The sequence below is a fragment of the Stenella coeruleoalba genome (genome assembly GCF_951394435.1).
Source record: "Stenella coeruleoalba genome assembly, contig: scaffold_69, whole genome shotgun sequence".
Classification (NCBI taxonomy): Eukaryota; Metazoa; Chordata; class Mammalia; order Artiodactyla; family Delphinidae; genus Stenella; species Stenella coeruleoalba.
In genome coordinates this window covers 1578345-1597941 of record NW_027645992.1, presented here as the reverse complement: position 1 = coordinate 1597941, position 19597 = coordinate 1578345, and the positions used below count along the sequence as shown (strand labels likewise).

Genomic DNA, 19597 nt, shown 5'->3' with positions numbered 1-19597 from the left:
GGGCCTGATGACATAGATTTCATTGCTGAGTGATACTGCATTGTACGTAAGTACCACAAGTTCTTTATCCATTTTTCACTTTCTGTGATATTGAACTTGTACGGTAAACGAGGTTCTTGTAAACAGAGGCATTCCAAACTTTGGGGTGGCTGTGTCTTTTTGATTTTAATTTCCCTAAGCTATAGGACCATAAGTGGAAGTGCCCTAGGCTCTGTTGCTTTGTTTTTTAGATGTTTCAGGAAACACCATACACTTCTCCCGAGTGTCTGTTGGCAATTGACATCCCGCCCATCAGCATAACAAGGCTCCCAGTTCTCAATGGCCTGTTGCCTTTCTGGATTTTACACTTTTTTCAGATGGCCCTTTTGACCGGGGGGAAGTGAGACTTCATTGTAGTGCAGATTTCCTTTGCAAGCTTGCTTGGTTGGCCAAAAAGGGCGTATGCGTTTTTTCCTGAATATATTCAGGAAAAAACGCATACGCCCTTTTTGGCCAAGTGCATCATTGTGGACGTTCTGCCTCTTTTCCTATGCTTTCAATGCAATTCCAGTCTACCTCCTGAAATCGGTTTCCTGCAATTCTGCCCCGCTTTCAAGTCCTCTTGGCAGCCTTACTTCAGTCTATTTTTGGACGATAGCTGTCATTTATAACTCTGCAGGTTTGTGAATTACAGTGCCCCTGAGCTCCTTTCTTCAACTTGCTTTCTTTTGAGCTGGCCGCAACACCGCAGGATGTCTTCAGGCCCTAATCTGGTTCCGGTACGGCATGCTGAGCCTTTGGTTATTTCCTCTTCCTGGTGGGAAATGAGAGTTAAATTTGCCCATCCAGACACCTCCAGCTAGCCTCTCATTGGTTCTCGCTATTCCTGTTCATCTTCCGCAGAAATTGCAAACTGGGCCAAACAGGAGGTTAAAGGCGCTGACTCTCCAAGTGGGGAGAGTGTTAGTAAAGCGTCTGGAATGTTGCACCCGAGTACCAGGGGAGGAAAACTGAGACATATTTGAACACGTCTCCCGTTCACATGGTTGATCATACTTGGGTTCCACATGCATGTTTTAGCTGAAGGAAGAATACCTTAAACCTGGAGAGTTGAGACCCGTGTAATGCGTACCATGCAATATGACTTCAAAGGGTCTTCATTTGCTCACCGAACCTCTCCAATCCTATCACTGCTGCGTTTATGCCCCTGTACACACGCTTGATTCTCTTTTGGAGACATAGCAATCCATAGGTTTTAAGATACTTACTAGTCAGGTACATTCTTAGGCGTTTAATATGGGGTGTTGAGTCTATTTCGTTGAGCAAGGAGTAGCTCTTGTCTATTCCATATTTGGCTTAAGGAACTTTATCTGTGCTCATTTCAATCTCTGGTTTTATGCAGCACCCCAACTCACCTTTCCCCTTAAGCAAGCATAAGTTGGTTTTCTAAATTTGAGACCCTGTTCTGTTCTGTAATTCAGTTCCTGTGTAGCCAAGTTTACATTCCGTGTATTAGTGATAACTTATGATGTTTCTTTTTCTGTGTGACTTATTTCAGTTAGAATCATCATACCTGAATCCACTCATTATGCTGCTACGGGCCTGATGACATAGATTTCATTGCTGAGTGATACTGCATTGTACGTAAGTACCACAAGTTCTTTATCCATTTTTCACTTTCTGCGATGTTGAACTTGTACTGTAAACGAGGTTCTTGTAAACAGAGCCGTTCCAAACTTTGGGGTGGCTGTGTCTTTTTGATTTTAATTTCCCTAAGCTATAGGACCATAAGTGGAAGTGCCCTAGGCTCTGTTGCTTTGTTTTTTAGATGTTTCAGGAAACACCATACACTTCTCCCAAGTGTCTGTTGGCAATTTACATCCCGCCCATCAGCATAACAAGGCTCCCAGTTCTCAATGGCCTGTTGCCTTTCTGGATTTTACACTTTTTTCAGATGGCCCTTTTGACCGAGGGGAAGTGAGACTTCATTGTAGTGCAGATTTCCTTTGCAAGCTTGCTTGGTTGGCCAAAAAGGGCGTATGCGTTTTTTCCTGAATATATTCAGGAAAAAACGCATACGCCCTTTTTGGCCAAGTGCATCATTGGGGACGTTCTGCCTCTTTTCCTATGCTTTCAATGCAATTCCAGTCTACCTCCTGAAATCGGTTTCCTGCAATTCTGCCCCGCTTTCAAGTCCTCTTGGCAGCCTTACTTCAGTCTATTTTTGGACGATAGCTGTCATTTATAACTCTGCAGGTTTGTGAATTACAGTGCCCCTGAGCTCCTTTCTTCAACTCGCTTTCTTGTGACCTGGCCGCAACACCGCAGGATGGCTTCAGGCCCTAATCTTGCTCTGGCCAGGCATGCTGAGCCTTTGGTTAATTCCTCTTCCTGGTGGGAAATGAGAGTTAAATTTGCCCGTCCAGACACCTCCAGCTAGTCTCCCATTGGTTCTCCCTATTCCTGTTCATCTTCCGCAGAAATTGCAAACTGGGCCAAACAGGAGGTTAAAGGTGCTGACTCTCCAAGTGGGGAGAGTGTTAATAAAGCATCTGGAATGTTGCACCCGAGTACCAGGGGAGGAAAACTGAGACATATTTGAACACGTCTCCCGTTCACACAGTTGATCATACTCTGGGTTCCACATGCATGTTTTAGCTGAAGGAAGAATACCTTAAACCTGCAGAGTTGAGACCCGTGTAATGGGTACCATGCAATATGACTTCAAAGGGTCTTCATTTGCTCACCGAACCTCTCCAATCCTATCACTGCTGCGTTTATGCCCCTGTACACACGCTTGATTCCCTTTTGGAGACATAGCAATCCATAGGTTTTAAGATACTTACTAGTCAGGTACATTCTTAGGCGTTTAATATGGGGTGTTGAGTCCATTTCGTTGAGCAAGGAGTAGCTCTTGTCTATTCCATATTTGGCTTAAGGAACTTTATCTGTGCTCATTTCAATCTCTGGTTTTATGCAGCACCCCAACTCACCTTTCCCCTTAAGCAAGCATAAGTTGGTTTTCTAAATTTGAGACCCTGTTCTGTTTTGGAATGCAGTTCCTGTGTAGCCAAGTTTACATTCCGTGTATTAGTGATATCTTATGATGTTTCTTTTTCTGTGTGACTTATTTCAGTTAGAATCATCGTACCTGAATCCACTCATTATGCTGCTACGGGCCTGATGACATAGATTTCATTGCTGACTGATACTGCATTGTACGTAAGTACCACAAGTTCTTTATCCATTTTTCACTTTCTGCGATGTTGAACTTGTACTGTAAACGAGGTTCTTGTAAACAGAGGCGTCCCAAACTTTGGGGTGGCTGTGTCTTTTTGATTTTAATTTCCCTAAGCTATAGGACCATAAGTGGCAGTGCCCTAGGCTCTGTTGATTTGTTTTTTAGATGTTTCAGGAAACACCATACACTTCTCCCGAGTGGTTGTTGGCAATTTACATCCCGCCCATCAGCATAACAAGGCTCCCAGTTCTCCATGGCCTGTCCTGCCTTTCTGGATTTTACACTTTTTTCAGATGGCCCTTTTGACCGGGGGGAAGTGAGACTTCATTGTAGTGCAGATTTCCTTTGCAAGCTTGCTTGGTTGGCCAAAAAGGGCGTATGCGTTTTTTCCTGAATATATTCAGGAAAAAACGCATACGCCCTTTTTGGCCAAGTGCATCATTGTGGACGTTCTGCCTCTTTTCCTATGCTTTCAATGCAATTCCAGTCTACCTCCTGCAATCGGTTTCCTGCAATTCTGCCCCGCTTTCAAGTCCTCTTGGCAGCCTTACTTCAGTCTATTTTTGGACGATAGCTGTCATTTATAACTCTGCAGGTTTGTGAATTACAGTGCCCCTGAGCTCCTTTCTTCAACTCGCTTTCTTGTGACCTGGCCGCAACACCGCAGGATGGCTTCAGGCCCTAATTTGGTTCCGGCACGGCACGCTGAGCCTTTGGTTATTTCCTCTTCCTGGTGGGAAATGAGAGTTAAATTTGCCCGTCCAGACACCTCCAGCTAGTCTCTCATTGGTTCTCGCTATTCCTGTTCATCTTCCGCAGAAATTGCAAACTGGGCCAAACAGGAGGTTAAAGGCGCTGACTCTCCAAGTCGGGAGAGTGTTAGTAAAGCGTCTGGAATGTTGCACCCGAGTACCAGGGGAGGAAAACTGAGACATATTTGAACACGACTCCCTTTCACATGGTTGATCATAATTGGGTTCCACATGCATGTTTTAGCTGAAGGAAGAATAACTTAAACCTGGAGAGTTGAGACCCGTGGAATGGGTACCATGCAATATGACTTCAAAGGGTCTTCATTTGCTCACCGAACCTCTCCAATCCTATCACTGCTGTGTTTATGCCCCTGTACACATGCTTGATTCTCTTTCGGAGACATAGCAATCCATAGGTTTTACGATACTTACTAGTCAGGTACATTCTTAGGCGTTTAATATGCGGTGTTGAGTCCATTTCGTTGAGCAAGGAGTAGCGCTTGTCTATTCCATATTTGACTTAAGGAACTTTATCTGTGCTCATTTCAATCTCTGGTTTTATGCAGCACCCCAACTCACCTTTACCCTTAAGCAAGCATAAGTTGGTTTTCTAAATTTGAGACCCTGTTCTGTTCTGTAATTCAGTTCCTGTGTAGCCAAGTTTTCATTCCGTGTATTACTGATATCTTATGATGTTTCTTTTTCCGTGTCACTTATTTCAGTTAGAATCATCATACCTGAATCCACTCATTGTGATGCTAAGGGCCTGATGACATAGATTTCATTGCTGAGTGATATTGCTTTGTAAGTAAATACCACAACTTCTTTATCCATTTTTCACTTTCTGCGATGTTGAACTTGTACTGTAAACGAGGTTCTTGTAAACAGAGGCGTCCCAAACTTTGGGGTGGCTGTGTCTTTTTGATTTTAATTTCCCTAAGCTATAGGACCATAAGTGGCAGTGCCCTAGGCTCTGTTGCTTTGTTTTTTAGATGTTTCAGGAAACACCATACACTTCTCCCGAGTGTCTGTTGGCAATTTACATCCCGCCCATCAGCATAACAAGGCTCCCAGTTCTCCATGGCCTGTCCTGCCTTTCTGGATTTTACACTTTTTTCAGATGGCCCTTTTGACCGGGGGGAAGTGAGACTTCATTGTAGTGCAGATTTCCTTTGCAAACTTGCTTGGTTGGCCAAAAAGTGCGTATGCGTTTTTTCCTGAATATATTCAGGAAAAAACGCATACGCCCTTTTTGGCCAAGTGCATCATTGTGGACGTTCTGCCTCTTTTCCTATGCTTTCAATGCAATTCCAGTCTACCTCCTGAAATCGGTTTCCTGCAATTCTGCCCTGCTTTCAAGTCCTCTTGGCAGCCTTACTTCAGTCTATTTTTGGACGATAGCTGTCATTTATAACTCTGCAGGTTTGTGAATTACAGTGCCCCTGAGCTCCTTTCTTCAACTCGGTTTCTTTTGAGCTGGCCGCAACACCGCAGGATGGCTTCAGGCCCTAATCTGGTTCCGGCCCGGCATGCTGAGCCTTTGGTTAATTCCTCTTCCTAGTGGGAAATGAGAGTTAAATTTGCCCGTCCAGACACCTCCAGCTAGCCTCTCATTGGTTCTCGCTATTCCTGTTCATCTTCCGCAGAAATTGCAAAGTGGGCCAAACAGGAGGTTAAAGGCGCTGACTCTCCAAGTGGGGAGAGTGTTAGTAAAGCGTCTGGAATGTTGCACCCGAGTACCAGGGGAGGAAAACTGAGACATATTTGAACACGTCTCCCGTTCACATGGTTGATCATACTTGGGTTCCACATGCATGTTTTAGCTGAAGGAAGAATACCTTAAACCTGGAGAGTTGAGACCCGTGGAATGGGTACCATGCAATATGACTTCAAAGGGTCTTCATTTGCTCACCGAACCTCTCCAATCCTATCACTGTTGCGTTTATGCCCCTGTACACATGCTTGATTCTCTTTCGGAGACATAGCAATCCATAGGTTTTAAGATACTTACTAGTCAGGTACATTCTTAGGCGTTTAATATGCGGTGTTGAGTCCATTTCGTTGAGCAAGGAGTAGCTCTTGTCTATTCCATATTTGACTTAAGGAACTTTATCTGTGCTCATTTCAATCTCTGGTTTTATGCAGCACCCCAACTCACCTTTACCCTTAAGCAAGCATAAGTTGGTTTTCTAAATTTGAGAAACTGTTCTGTTCTGTAATTCAGTTCCTGTGTAACCAAGTTTACATTCCGTGTATTACTGATATCTTATGATGTTTCATTTTCTGTGTGACTTATTTCAGTTAGAATCATCATACCTGAATCCACTCATTGTGATGCTAAGGGCCTGATGACATAGATTTCATTGCTGAGTGATATTGCTTTGTAAGTAAATACCACAACTTCTTTATCCATTTTTCACTTTCTGCGATGTTGAACTTGTACTGTAAACGAGGTTCTTGTAAACAGAGGCGTCCCAAACTTTGGGGTGGCTGTGTCTTTTTGATTTTAATTTCCCTAAGCTATAGGACCATAAGTGGCAGGTCCCTAGGCTCTGTTGCTTTGTTTTTTAGATGTTTCAGGAAACACCATACACTTCTCCAGAGTGTCTGTTGGCAATTTACATCCCGCCCATCAGCATAACAAGGCTCCCAGTTCTCCATGGCCTGTCCTGCCTTTCTGGATTTTACACTTTTTTCAGATGGCCCTTTTGACTGGGGGGAAGTGAGACTTCATTGTAGTGCAGATTTCCTTTGCAAGCTTGCTTGGTTGGCCAAAAAGGGCGTATGCGTTTTTTCCTGAATATATTCAGGAAAAAACGCATACGCCCTTTTTGGCCAAGTGCATCATTGTGGACGTTCTGCCTCTTTTCCTATGCTTTCAATGCAATTCCAGTCTACCTCCTGAAATCGGTTTCCTGCAATTCTGCCCCGCTTTCAAGTCCTCTTGGCAGCCTTACTTCAGTCTATTTTTGGACGATAGCTGTCATTTATAACTCTGCAGGTTTGTGAATTACAGTGCCCCTGAGCTCCTTTCTTCAACTCGCTTTCTTGTGAGCTGGCCGCAACACCGCAGGATGGCTTCAGGCCCTAATCTGATTCTGGCATGGCACGCTGAGCCTTTGGTTAATTCCTCTTCCTGGTAGGAAATGAGAGTTAAATTTGCCCGTCCAGACACCTCCAGCTAGTCTCCATTGGTTCTCGCTATTCCTGTTCATCTTCCGCAGAAATTGCAAACTGGGCCAAACAGGAGGTTAAAGGGACTGACTCTCCAAGTCGGGAGAGTGTTAGTAAAGCGTCTGGAATGTTGCACCCGAGTACCAGGGTACGAAAACTGAGACATATTTGAACACGTCTCCCGATCACATGGTTGATCATACTCTAGGTTCCACATGCATGTTTTAGCTGAAGGAAGAATACCTTAAACCTGGGTAGTTGAGACCCGTGGAATGGGTACCATGCAATATGACTTCAAAGGGTCTTCATTTGCTCACCGAACCTCTCCAATCCTATCACTGCTGCGTTTATGCCCCTGTACACATGCTTGATTCTCTTTTGGAGACATAGCAATCCATAGGTTTTAAGATACTTACAAGTCAGGTACATTCTTAGGCGTTTAATATGCGGTGTTGAGTCCATTTCGTTGAGCAAGGAGTAGCTCTTGTCTATTCCATATTTGGCTTAAGGAACTTTATCTGTGCTCATTTCAATCTCTGGTTTTATGCAGCACCCCAACTCACCTTTACCCTTAAGCAAGCATAAGTTGTTTTTCTAAATTTGAGTCCCTGTTCTGTTCTGTAATTCAGTTCCTGTGTAGCCAAGTTTACATTCCGTGTATTACTGATATCTTATGATGTTTCTTTTTCTGTGTGACTTACTTCAGTTAGAATCATCATACCTGAATCCACTCATTGTGCTGCTATGGGCCTGATGACACAGATTTCATTGCTGAGTGATATTGCTTGTAAGTAAATACCACAACTTCTTTCTCCATTTTTCACTTTCTGCGATGTTGAACTTGTACTGTAAACGAGGTTCTTGTAAACAGAGCCGTTCCAAACTTTGGGGTGGCTGTGTCTTTTTGATTTTAATTTCCCTAAGCTATAGGACCATAAGTGGAAGTGCCCTAGGCTCTGTTGCTTTGTTTTTTAGATGTTTCAGGAAACACCATACACTTCTCCCGAGTGGTTGTTGGCAATTTACATCCCGCCCATCAGCATAACAAGGCTCCCAGTTCTCCATGGCCTGTCCTGCCTTTCTGGATTTTACACTTTTTTCAGATGGCCCTTTTGACCGGGGGGAAGTGAGACTTCATTGTAGTGCAGATTTCCTTTGCAAGCGTGCTTGGTTGGCCAAAAAGGGCGTATGCGTTTTTTCCTGAATATATTCAGGAAAAAACGCATACGCCCTTTTTGGCCAAGTGCATCATTGTGGACGTTGTGCCTCTTTTCCTATGCTTTCAATGCAATTCCAGTCTACCTCCTGAAATCGGTTTCCTGCAATTCTGCCCCGCTTTCAAGTCCTCTTGGCAGCCTTACTTCAGTCTATTTTTGGACGATAGCTGTCATTTATAACTCTGCAGGTTTGTGAATTACAGTGCCCCTGAGCTCCTTTCTTCAACTCGCTTTCTTTTGAGCTGGCCGCAACACCGCAGGATGGCATCATTGTGCCAATCGGTTTCATGCAATTCTGCCCCGCTTTCAAGTCCTCTTGGCAGCCTTACTTCAGTCTATTTTTGGACGATAGCTGTCATTTATAACTCTGCTGGTTTGTGAATTGCAGTGCCCCTGAGCTCCTGTCTTCAACTCGCTTTCTTGTGACCTGGCCGCTACACTGCAGGATGGCTTCAGGCCCTAATCTGGTTCTGGCACGGCACGCTGAGCCTTTTGTTATTTCCTATTCCTGGTGGGAAATGAGAGTTAAATTTGCCCGTCCAGACACCTCCAGCTAGCCTCTCATTGGTTCTCGCTATTCCTGTTCATCTTCCGCAGAAATTGCAAACTGGGCCAAACAGGAGGTTAAAGGCGCTGACTTTCCAAGTGGGGAGAGTGTTAGTAAAGCGTCTGGAATGTTGCACCCGAGTACCAGGGTACGAAAACTGAGACATATTTGAACACGTCTCCCGATCACATGGTTGATCATACTCTAGGTTCCACATGCATGTTTTAGCTGAAGGAAGAATACCTTAAACCTAGGTAGTTGAAACCCGTGGAATGGGTATCATGCAATATGACTTCAAAGGGTCTTCATTTGCTCACAGAACCTCTCCAATCCTATCACTGCTGCGTTTATGCCCCTGTAGACATGCTTGATTCTCTTTCAGAGACATAGCAATCCATAGGTTTTAAGATACTTACTAGTCAGGTACATTCTTAGGCGTTTAATATGCGGTGTTGAGTCCATTTCATTGAGCAAGGAGTAGCTCTTGTCTATTCCATATTTGGCTTAAGGAAATTTATCTGTGCTCATTTCAATCTCTGGTTTTATGCAGCACCCCAACCCACCTTTACCCTTAAGCAAGCATAAGTTGGTTTTCTAAATTTGAGACACTGTTCTGTACTGTAATTCAATTCCTGTGTAGCCAAGTTTACATTCCATGTATTACTGATATCTTATGATGTTTCTTTTTCTGTGTGACTTATTTCAGTTAGAATCATCATACCTGAATCCACTCATTGTGCTGCTAAGGGCCTGATGACACAGATTTCATTGCTGAGTGATATTGCTTTGTAAGTAAATACCACAACTTCTTTATCCATTTTTCACTTTCTGCGATGTTGAACTTGTACTGTAAACGAGGTTCTTGTAAACAGAGCTGTTCCAAACTTTGGGGTGGCTGTGTCTTTTTGATTTTAATTTCCCTAAGCTATAGGACCATAAGTGGAAGTGCCCTAGGTTCTGTTGCTTTGTTTTTTAGATGTTTCAGGAAACACCATACACTTCTCCGGAGTGGTTGTTGGCAATTTACATCCCGCTCATCAGCATAACAAGGCTCCCAGTTCTCCATGGCCTGTCCTGCCTTTCTGGATTTTACACTTTTTTCAGATGGCCCTTTTGACCGGGGGGAAGTGAGACTTCATTGTAGTGCAGATTTCCTTTGCAAGCTTGCTTGGTTGGCCAAAAAGGGCGTATGCGTTTTTTCCTGAATATATTCAGGAAAAAACGCATACGCCCTTTTTGGCCAAGTGCATCATTGTGGACGTTCTGCCTCTTTTCCTATGCTTTCAATGCAATTCCAGTCTACCTCCTGAAATCGGTTTCCTGCAATTCTGCCCCGCTTTCAAGTCCTCTTGGCAGCCTTACTTCAGTATATTTTTGGACGATAGCTGTCATTTATAACTCTGCAGGTTTGTGAATTACAGTGCCCCTGAGCTCCTTTCTTCAACTCTCTTTCTTGTGACCTGGCCGCAACACCGCAGGATGGCTTCAGGCCCTAATGTGGTTCCGGCACGGCACGCTGAGCCTTTGGTTATTTCCTCTTCCTGGTGGGAAATGAGAGTTAAATTTGCCCGTCCAGACACCTCCAGCGAGTCTCTCATTGGTTCTCGCTATTCCTGTTCATCTTCCAAGAAATAGCAAACTGGGCCAAACAAGAGGTTAAAGGCGCTGACTCTCCAAGTGGGGAGAGTGTTAGTAAAGCGTCTGGAATGTTGCACCCGAGTACCAGGGCAGGAAAACTGAGACATATTTGAACACATCTCCCGTTCACATGGTTGATCATACTTGGGTTCCACATGCATCTTTTAGCTGAAGGAAGAATACCTTAAACCTGGGTATTTGAAACCCGTGGAATGGGTACCATGCAATATGACTTCAAACGGTCTTCATTTGCTCACCGAACCTCTCCAATCCTATCACTGCTGCGTTTATGTCCCTGTACACATGCTTGATTCTCTTTCGGAGACATAGCAATCCATAGGTTTTAAGATACTTACTAGTCAGGTACATTCTTAGGCGTTTAATATGCGGTTTTGAGTCCATTTCGTTGAGCAAGGAGTAGCTCTTGTCTATTCCATATTTGGCCTAAGGAACTTTATCTGTGCTCATTTCAATCTCTGGTTTTATGCAGCACCCCAACTCACCTTTCCCCTTAAGCAAGCATAAGTTGGTTTTCTAAATTTGAGACCCTGTTCTGTTCTGTAATTCAGTTCCTGTGTAGCCAAGTTTACATTCCGTGTATTACTGATATCTTATGATGTTTCTTTTTCTGTGTGACTTATTTCAGTTAGAATCATCATACCTGAATCCACTCATTGTGCTGCTAAGGGCCTGATGACACAGATTTCATTGCTGAGTGATATTGCTTTGTAAGTAAATACCACAACTTTTTTATCCATTTTTCACTTTCTGCGATGTTGAACTTGTACTGTAAACGAGGTTCTTGTAAACAGAGCCGTTCAAAACTTTGGGGTGGCTGTGTCTTTTTGATTTTAAATTCCCTAAGCTATAGGACCATAAGTGGAAGTGCCCTAGGCTCTGTTGCTTTGTTTTTTAGATGTTTCAGGAAACACCATACACTTCTCCCTAGTGTTTGTTGGCAATTTACATCCCGCCCTTCAGCATAACAAGGCTCCCAGTTCTCCATGGCCTGTCCTGCCTTTCTGGATTTTACACTTTTTTCAGATGGCCCTTTTGACCGGGGGGAAGTGAGACTTCATTGTAGTGCAGATTTCCTTTGCAAGCTTGCTTGGTTTGCCAAAAACGGCGTATGCGTTTTTTCCTGAATATATTCAGGAAAAAAGGCATACGCCCTTTTTGGCCAAGTGCATCATTGTGGACGTTCTGCCTCTTTTCCTATGCTTTCAATGCAATTCCAGTCTACCTCCTGAAATCGGTTTCCTGCAATTCTGCCCCGCTTTCAAGTCCTCTTGGCAGCCTTACTTCAGTCTATTTTTGGACGATAGCTGTCATTTATAACTCTGCAGGTTTGTGAATTACAGTGCTCCTGAGCTCCTTTCTTTAACTCGCTTTCTTGTGACCTGGCCGCAACACCGCAGGATGTCTTCAGGCCCTAATCTGGTTCTGGCACGGCACGCTGAACCTTTTGTTAATTCCTCTTCCTGGTGGGAAATGAGAGTTAAATTTGCCCATCCAGACACCTCCAGCTAGTCTCTCATTGGTTCTCGCTATTCCTGTTCATCTTCCACAGAAATTGCAAACTGGGCCAAACAGGAGGTTAAAGGGACTGACTCTCCAAGTGGGGAGAGTGTTAGTAAAGCGTCTGGAATGTTGCACCCGAGTACCAGGGTACGAAAACTGAGACATATTTGAACACGTCTCCCGATCACATGGTTGATCATACTCTAGGTTCCACATGCATGTTTTAGCTGAAGGAAGAATACCTTAAACCTGGGTAGTTGAAACCCGTGGAATGGGTACCATGCAATATGACTTCAAAGGGTCTTCATTTGCTCACCGAACCTCTCCAATCCTATCACTGCTGCGTTTATGCCCCTGTACACATGCTTGATTCTCTTTCGGAGACATAGCAATCCATAGGTTTTAAGATACTTACTAGTCAGGTACATTCTTAGGCATTTAATATGCGGTGTTGAGTCCATTTCGTTGAGCAAGGTGTAGCTCTTGTCTATTCAATATTTGGCTTAAGGAACTTTATCTGTGCTCATTTCAATCTCTGGTTTTATGCAGCACCCCAACTCACCTTTCCCCTTAAGCAAGCATAAGTTGGTTTTCTAAATTTGAGACCCTGTTCTGTTCAGTAATTCAGTTCCTATGTAGCCAAGTTTCCATTCCGTGTATTACTGATATCTTATGATGTTTCTTTTTCTGTGTGACTTATTTCAGTTAGAATCATCATACCTGAATCCACTCATTGTGCTGCTAAGGGCCTGATGACACAGATTTCATTGCTGAGTGATATTGCTTTGTAAGTAAATACCACAACTTCTTTATCCATTTTTCACTTTCTGCGATGTTGAACTTGTACGGTAAACGAGGTTCTTGTAAACGGAGGCGTCCCAAACTTTGGGGTGGCTGTGTCTTTTTGATTTTAATTTCCCTAAGCTATAGGACCATAAGTGGAAGTGCCCTAGGTTCTGTTGCTTTGTTTTTTAGATGTTTCAGGAAACACCATACACTTCTTCTGAGTGTCTGATGGCAATTTACATCCCGCCCATCAGCATAACAAGGCTCCCAGTTCTCAATGGCCTGTTGCCTTTCTGGATTTTACACTTTTTTCAGATGGCCCTTTTGACCGGGGGGAAGTGAGACTTCATTGTAGTGCAGATTTCCTTTGCAAGGTTGCTTCGTTTGCCAAAAACGGCGTATGCGTTTTTTCCTGAATATATTCAGGAAAAAACGCATACGCCCTTTTTGGCCAAGTGCATCATTGTGGACGTTCTGCCTCTTTTCCTATGCTTTCAATGCAATTCCAGTCTACCTCCTGCAATCGGTTTCCTGCAATTCTGCCCCGCTTTCAAGTCCTCTTGGCAGCCTTACTTCAGTCTATTTTTGGACGATAGCTGTCATTTATAACTCTGCAGGTTTCTGAATTACAGTGCCCCTGAGCTCCTTTCTTCAACTCGCTTTCTTGTGACCTGGCCGCAACACCGCAGGATGGCTTCAGGCCCTAATCAGGTTCCGGCACGGCATGCTGAGCCTTTGGTTAATTCCTCTTCCTGGTGGGAAATGAGAGTTAAATTTGCCCGTCCAGACACCTCCAGCTAGCCTCTCATTGGTTCTCGCTATTCCTGTTCATCTTCCGCAGAAATTGCAAACTGGGCCAAACAGGAGGTTAAAGGGACTGACTCTCCAAGTCGGGAGAGTGTTAGTAAAGCGTCTGGAATGTTGCACCCGAGTACCAGGGGAGGAAAACAGACATATTTGAATACGTCTCCCGTTCACATGGTTGATCATACTCTGGTTTCCACATGCATGTTTTAGCTGAAGGAAGAATACCTTAAACCTGGAGAGTTGAGACCCGTGTAATGGGTACCATGCAATATGACTTCAAAGGGTCTTCATATGCTCACCGAACCTCTCCAATCCTATCACTGCTGCGTTTATGCCCCTGTACACATGCTTGATTCTCTTTCAGAGACATAGCAATCCATAGGTTTTAAGATACTTACTAGTCAGGTACATTCTTAGGCGTTTAATATGCGGTGTTGAGTCCATTTCGTTGAGCAAGGAGTAGCTCTTGTCTATTCCATATTTGGCTTAAGGAACTTTATCTGTGCTCATTTCAATCTCTGGTTTTATGCAGCACCCCAACTCACCTTTACCCTTAAGCAAGCATAAGTTGGTTTTCTAAATTTGAGACCCTGTTCTGTTCTGTAATTCAGTTCCTGTGTAGCCAAGTTTACATTCCGTGTATTACTGATATCTTATGATGTTTCTTTTTCTGTGTGACTTATTTCAGTTAGAATCATCGTACCTGAATCCACTCATGATGCTACTACGGGCCTGATGACATAGATTTCATTGCTGAGTGATACTGCATTGTACGTAAGTACCACAAGTTCTTTATCCATTTTTCACTTTCTGTGATATTGATCTTGTACGGTAAACGAGGTTCTTGTAAACAGAGGCGTCCCAAACTTTGGGGTGGCTGTGTCTTTTTGATTTTAATTTCCCTAAGCTATAGGACCATAAGTGGAAGTGCCATAGGCTCTGTTGCTTTGTTTTTTAGATGTTTCAGGAAACACCATACACTTCTCCTGAGTGGTTGTTGGCAATTTACATCCCGCCCATCAGCATAACAAGGCTCCCAGTTCTCCATGGCCTGTCCTGCCTTTCTGGATTTTACACTTTTTTCAGATGGCCCTTTTGACCGGGGGGAAGTGAGACTTCATTGTAGTGCAGATTTCCTTTGCAAGCTTGCTTGGTTGGCCAAAAAGGGCGTATGCGTTTTTTCCTGAATATATTCAGGAAAAAACGCATACGCCCTTTTTGGCCAAGTGCATCATTGTGGACGTTCTGCCTCTTTTCCTATGCTTTCAATGCAATTCCAGTCTACCTCCTGAAATCGGTTTCCTGCAATTCTGCCCCGCTTTCAAGTCCTCTTGGCAGCCTTACTTCAGTCTATTTTTGGACGATAGCTGTCATTTATAACTCTGCAGGTTTGTGAATTACAGTGCCCCTGAGCTCCTTTCTTCAACTCGCTTTCTTTTGAGCTGGCCGCAACACCGCAGGATGGCTTCAGGCCCTAATCTGGTTCCGGTACGGCACGCTGAGCCTTTGGTTATTTCCTCTTCCTGGTGGGAAATGAGAGTTAAATTTGCCCGTCCAGACACCTCCAGCTAGCCTCTCATTGGTTCTCGCTATTCCTGTTCATCTTCCGCAGAAATTGCAAACTGGGCCAAACAGGAGGTTAAAGGCGCTGACTTTCCAAGTGTGGAGAGTGTTAGTAAAGCGTCTGGAATGTTGCACCCGAGTACCAGGGGAGGAAAACTGAGACATATTTGAACACGTCTCCCAATCACATGGTTGATCATACTCTAGGTTCCACATGCATGTTTTAGCTGAAGGAAGAATACCTTAAACCTGGGTAGTTGAAACCCGTGGAATGGGTACCATGAAATATGACTTCAAAGGGTCTTCATTTGCTCACAGAACCTCTCCAATCCTATCACTGCTGCGTTTATGCCCCTGTACACATGCTTGATTCTCTTTCGGAGACATAGCAATCCATAGGTTTTAAGATACTTACTAGTCAGGTACATTCTTAGGCGTTTAATATGCGGTGTTGAGTCCATTTCGTTGAGCAAGGAGTAGCTCTTGTCTATTCCATATTTGGCTTAAGGAAATTTATCTGTGCTCATTTCAATCTCTGGTTTTATGCAGCACCCCAAGCCACCTTTACCCTTAAGCAAGCATAAGTTTGTTTTCTAAATTTGAGACACTCTTCTGTTCTGTAATTCAGTTCCTGTGTAGCCAAGTTTACATTCCGTGTATTACTGATATCTTATGATGTTTCTTTTTCTGTGTGACTTATTTCAGTTAGAATCATCATACCTGAATCCACTCATTGTGCTGCTAAGGGCCTGATGACACAGATTTCATTGCTGAGTGATATTGCTTTGTAAGTAAATACCACAACTTCTTTATCCATTTTTCACTTTCTGCGATGTTGAACTTGTACTGTAAACGAGGTTCTTGTAAACAGAGCTGTTCCAAACTTTGGGGTGGCTGTGTCTTTTTGATTTTAATTTCCCTAAGCTATAGGACCATAAGTGGAAGTGCCATAGGTTCTGTTGCTTTGTTTTTTAGATGTTTCAGGAAACACCATACACTTCTCCCGAGTGGTTGTTGGCAATTTACATCCCGCCCATCAGCATAACAAGGCTCCCAGTTCTCCATGGCCTGTCCTGCCTTTCTGGATTTTACACTTTTTTCAGATGGCCCTTTTGACCGGGGGGAAGTGAGACTTCATTGTAGTGCAGATTTCCTTTGCAAGCTTGCTTGGTTGGCCAAAAAGGGCGTATGCGTTTTTTCCTGAATATATTCAGGAAAAAACGCATACGCCCTTTTTGGCCAAGTGCATCATTGTGGACGTTCTGCCTCTTTTCCTATGCTTTCAATGCAATTCCAGTCTACCTCCTGAAATCGGTTTCCTGCAATTCTGCCCCGCTTTCAAGTCCTCTTGGCAGCCTTACTTCAGTCTATTTTTGGACGATAGCTGTCATTTATAACTCTGCAGGTTTGTGAATTACAGTGTCCCTGAGCTCCTTTCTTCAACTCGCTTTCTTGTGACCTGGCCGCAACACCGCAGGATGGCTTCAGGCCCTAATCTGGTTCCGGCACGGCACGCTGAGCCTTTGGTTATTTCCTCTTCCTGGTGGGAAATGAGAGTTAAATTTGCCCGTCCAGACACCTCCAGCGAGTCTCTCATTGGTTCTCGCTATTCCTGTTCATCTTCCAAGAAATAGCAAACTGGGCCAAACAAGAGGTTAAAGGCGCTGACTCTCCAAGTGGGGAGAGTGTTAGTAAAGCGTCTGGAATGTTGCACCCGAGTACCAGGGTACGAAAACTGAGACATATTTGAACACGTCTCCCGTTCACATGGTTGATCATACTTGGGTTCCACATGCGTCTTTTAGCTGAAGGAAGAATACCTTAAACCTGGGTATTTGAAACCCGTGGAATGGGTACCATGCAATATGACTTCAAAGGGTCTTCATTTGCTCACCGAACCTCTCCAATCCTATCACTGCTGCGTTTATGCCCCTGTACACACGCTTGATTCTCTTTTGGAGACATAGCAATCCATAGGTTTTAAGATACTTACTAGTCAGGTACATTCTTAGGCGTTTAATATGCGGTGTTGAGTCCATTTCGTTGAGCAAGGAGCAGCTCTTGTCTATTCCATATTTGGCTTAAGGAACTTTATCTGTGCTCATTTCAATCTCTGGTTTTATGCAGCACCCCAACTCACCTTTCCCCTTAAGCAAGCATAAGTTGGTTTTCTAAATTTGAGACCTGTTCTGTTCTGTAATTCAGTTCCTGTGTAGCCAAGTTTACATTCCGTGTATTACTGATATCTTATGATGTTTCTTTTTCTGTGTGACTTATTTCAGTTAGAATCATCGTACCTGAATCCACTCATGATGCTGCTACGGGCCTGATGACATAGATTTCATTGCTGAGTGATACTGCATTGTACGTAAGTACCACAAGTTCTTTATCCATTTTTCACTTTCTGTGATATTGAACTTGTACTGTAAACGAGGTTCTTGTAAACAGAGGCGTCCCAAACTTTGGGGTGGCCTTTTCTTTTTGATTTTAATTTCCCTAAGCTATAGGACCATAAGTGGAAGTGCCCTAGGCTCTGTTGCTTTGTTTTTTAGATGTTTCAGGAAACACCATACACTTCTCCCGAGTGGTTGTTGGCAATTTACATCCCGCCCATCAGCATAACAAGGCTCCCAGTTCTCCATGGCCTGTCCTGCCTTTCTGGATTTTACACTTTTTTCAGATGGCCCTTTTGACCGGGGGGAAGTGAGACTTCATTGTAGTGCAGATTTCCTTTGCAAGCTTGCTTGGTTGGCCAAAAAGGGCGTATGCGTTTTTTCCTGAATATATTCAGGAAAAAACGCATACGCCCTTTTTGGCCAAGTGCATCATTGTGGACGTTCTGCCTCTTTTCCTATGCTTTCAATGCAATTCCAGTCTACCTCCTGAAATCGGTTTCCTGCAATTCTGCCCCGCTTTCAAGTCCTCTTGGCAGCCTTACTTCAGTCTATTTTTGGACGATAGCTGTCATTTATAACTCTGCAGGTTTGTGAATTACAGTGCCCCTGAGCTCCTTTCTTCAACTCGCTTTCTTTTGAGCTGGCCGCAACACCGCAGGATGGCTTCAGGCCCTAATCTGGTTCCGGTACGGCACGCTGAGCCTTTGGTTATTTCCTCTTCCTGGTGGGAAATGAGAGTTAAATTTGCCCGTCCAGACACCTCCAGCTAGCCTCTCATTGGTTCTCGCTATTCCTGTTCATCTTCCGCAGAAATTGCAAACTGGGCCAAACAGGAGGTTAAAGGGACTGACTCTCCAAGTCGGGAGAGTGTTAGTAAAGCGTCTGGAATGTTGCACCCGAGTACCAGGGGAGGAAAACTGAGACATATTTGAACACGTCTCCCGTTCACATGGTTGATCATACTCTGGGTTCCACATGCATGTTTTAGCTGAAGGAAGAATACCTTAAACCTGGAGAGTTGAGACTGGTGTAATGGGTACCGTGCAATATGACTTCAAAGGGTCTTCATTTGCTCACCGAACCTCTCCAATCCTATCACTGCTGCGTTTATGCCCCTGTACACATGCTTGATTCTCTTTCGGAGACATAGCAATCCATAGGTTTTAAGATACTTACTAGTCAGGTACATTCTTAGGCGTTTAATATGCGGTGTTGAGTCCATTTCGTTGAGCAAGGAGTAGCTCTTGTCTATTCCATATTTGGCTTAAGGAACTTTATCTGTGCTCATTTCAATCTCTGGTTTTATGCAGCACCCCAACTCACCTTAACCCTTAAGCAAGCATAAGTTGGTTTTCTAAATTTGAGACACTGTTCTGTTCTGTAATTCAGTTCCTGTGTAGCCAAGTTTACATTCCGTGTATCAGTGATATCTTATGATGTTTCTTTTTCTGTGTGACTTATTTCAGTTAGAATCATCATACCTGAATCCACTCATTGTGCTGCTAAGGGCCTTGTGACACAGATTTCATTGCTGAGTGATATTGCTTTGTAAGTAAATACCACAACTTCTTTATCCATTTTTCACTTTCTGCGATGTTGAACTTGTACTGTAAACGAGGTTCTTGTAAACAGAGCCGTTCCAAACTTTGGGGTGGCTGTGTCTTTTTGATTTTAATTTCCCTAAGCTATAGGACCATAAGTGGAAGTGCCCTAGGCTCTGTTGCTTTGTGTTTTAGATGTTTCAGGAAACACCATACACTTCTCCCAAGTGTCTGTTGGCAATTTACATCCCGCCCATCAGCATAACAAGACTCCCAGTTCTCCATGGCCTGTCCTGCCTTTCTGGATTTTACACTTTTTTCAGATGGCCCTTTTGACCGGGGGGAAGTGAGACTTCATTGTAGTGCAGGTTTCCTTTGCAAGCTTGCTTGGTTGGCCAAAAAGGGCGTATGCGTTTTTTCCTGAATATATTCAGG

The 19597-nt window shown here is 43.8% G+C and overlaps 1 long non-coding RNA gene across 2 annotated transcripts in view; it reads left to right on the top strand.

The window, feature by feature from the left end:
• Positions 1–19597, top strand: part of LOC307181408 — a 1608936-nt gene that overhangs the window by 24253 nt on the left and 1565086 nt on the right. Inside the window, exon 1 of one of the 2 annotated variants that reach the window (XR_013826694.1) lies at positions 14374–14436. The exons of the other annotated variant lie outside the window; for it this stretch is intronic. This is a non-coding gene — a long non-coding RNA (uncharacterized lncRNA). Of the gene's footprint in view, positions 1–14373; positions 14437–19597 lie in introns of those variants that run through there. 2 annotated transcript variants of the gene reach the window in all.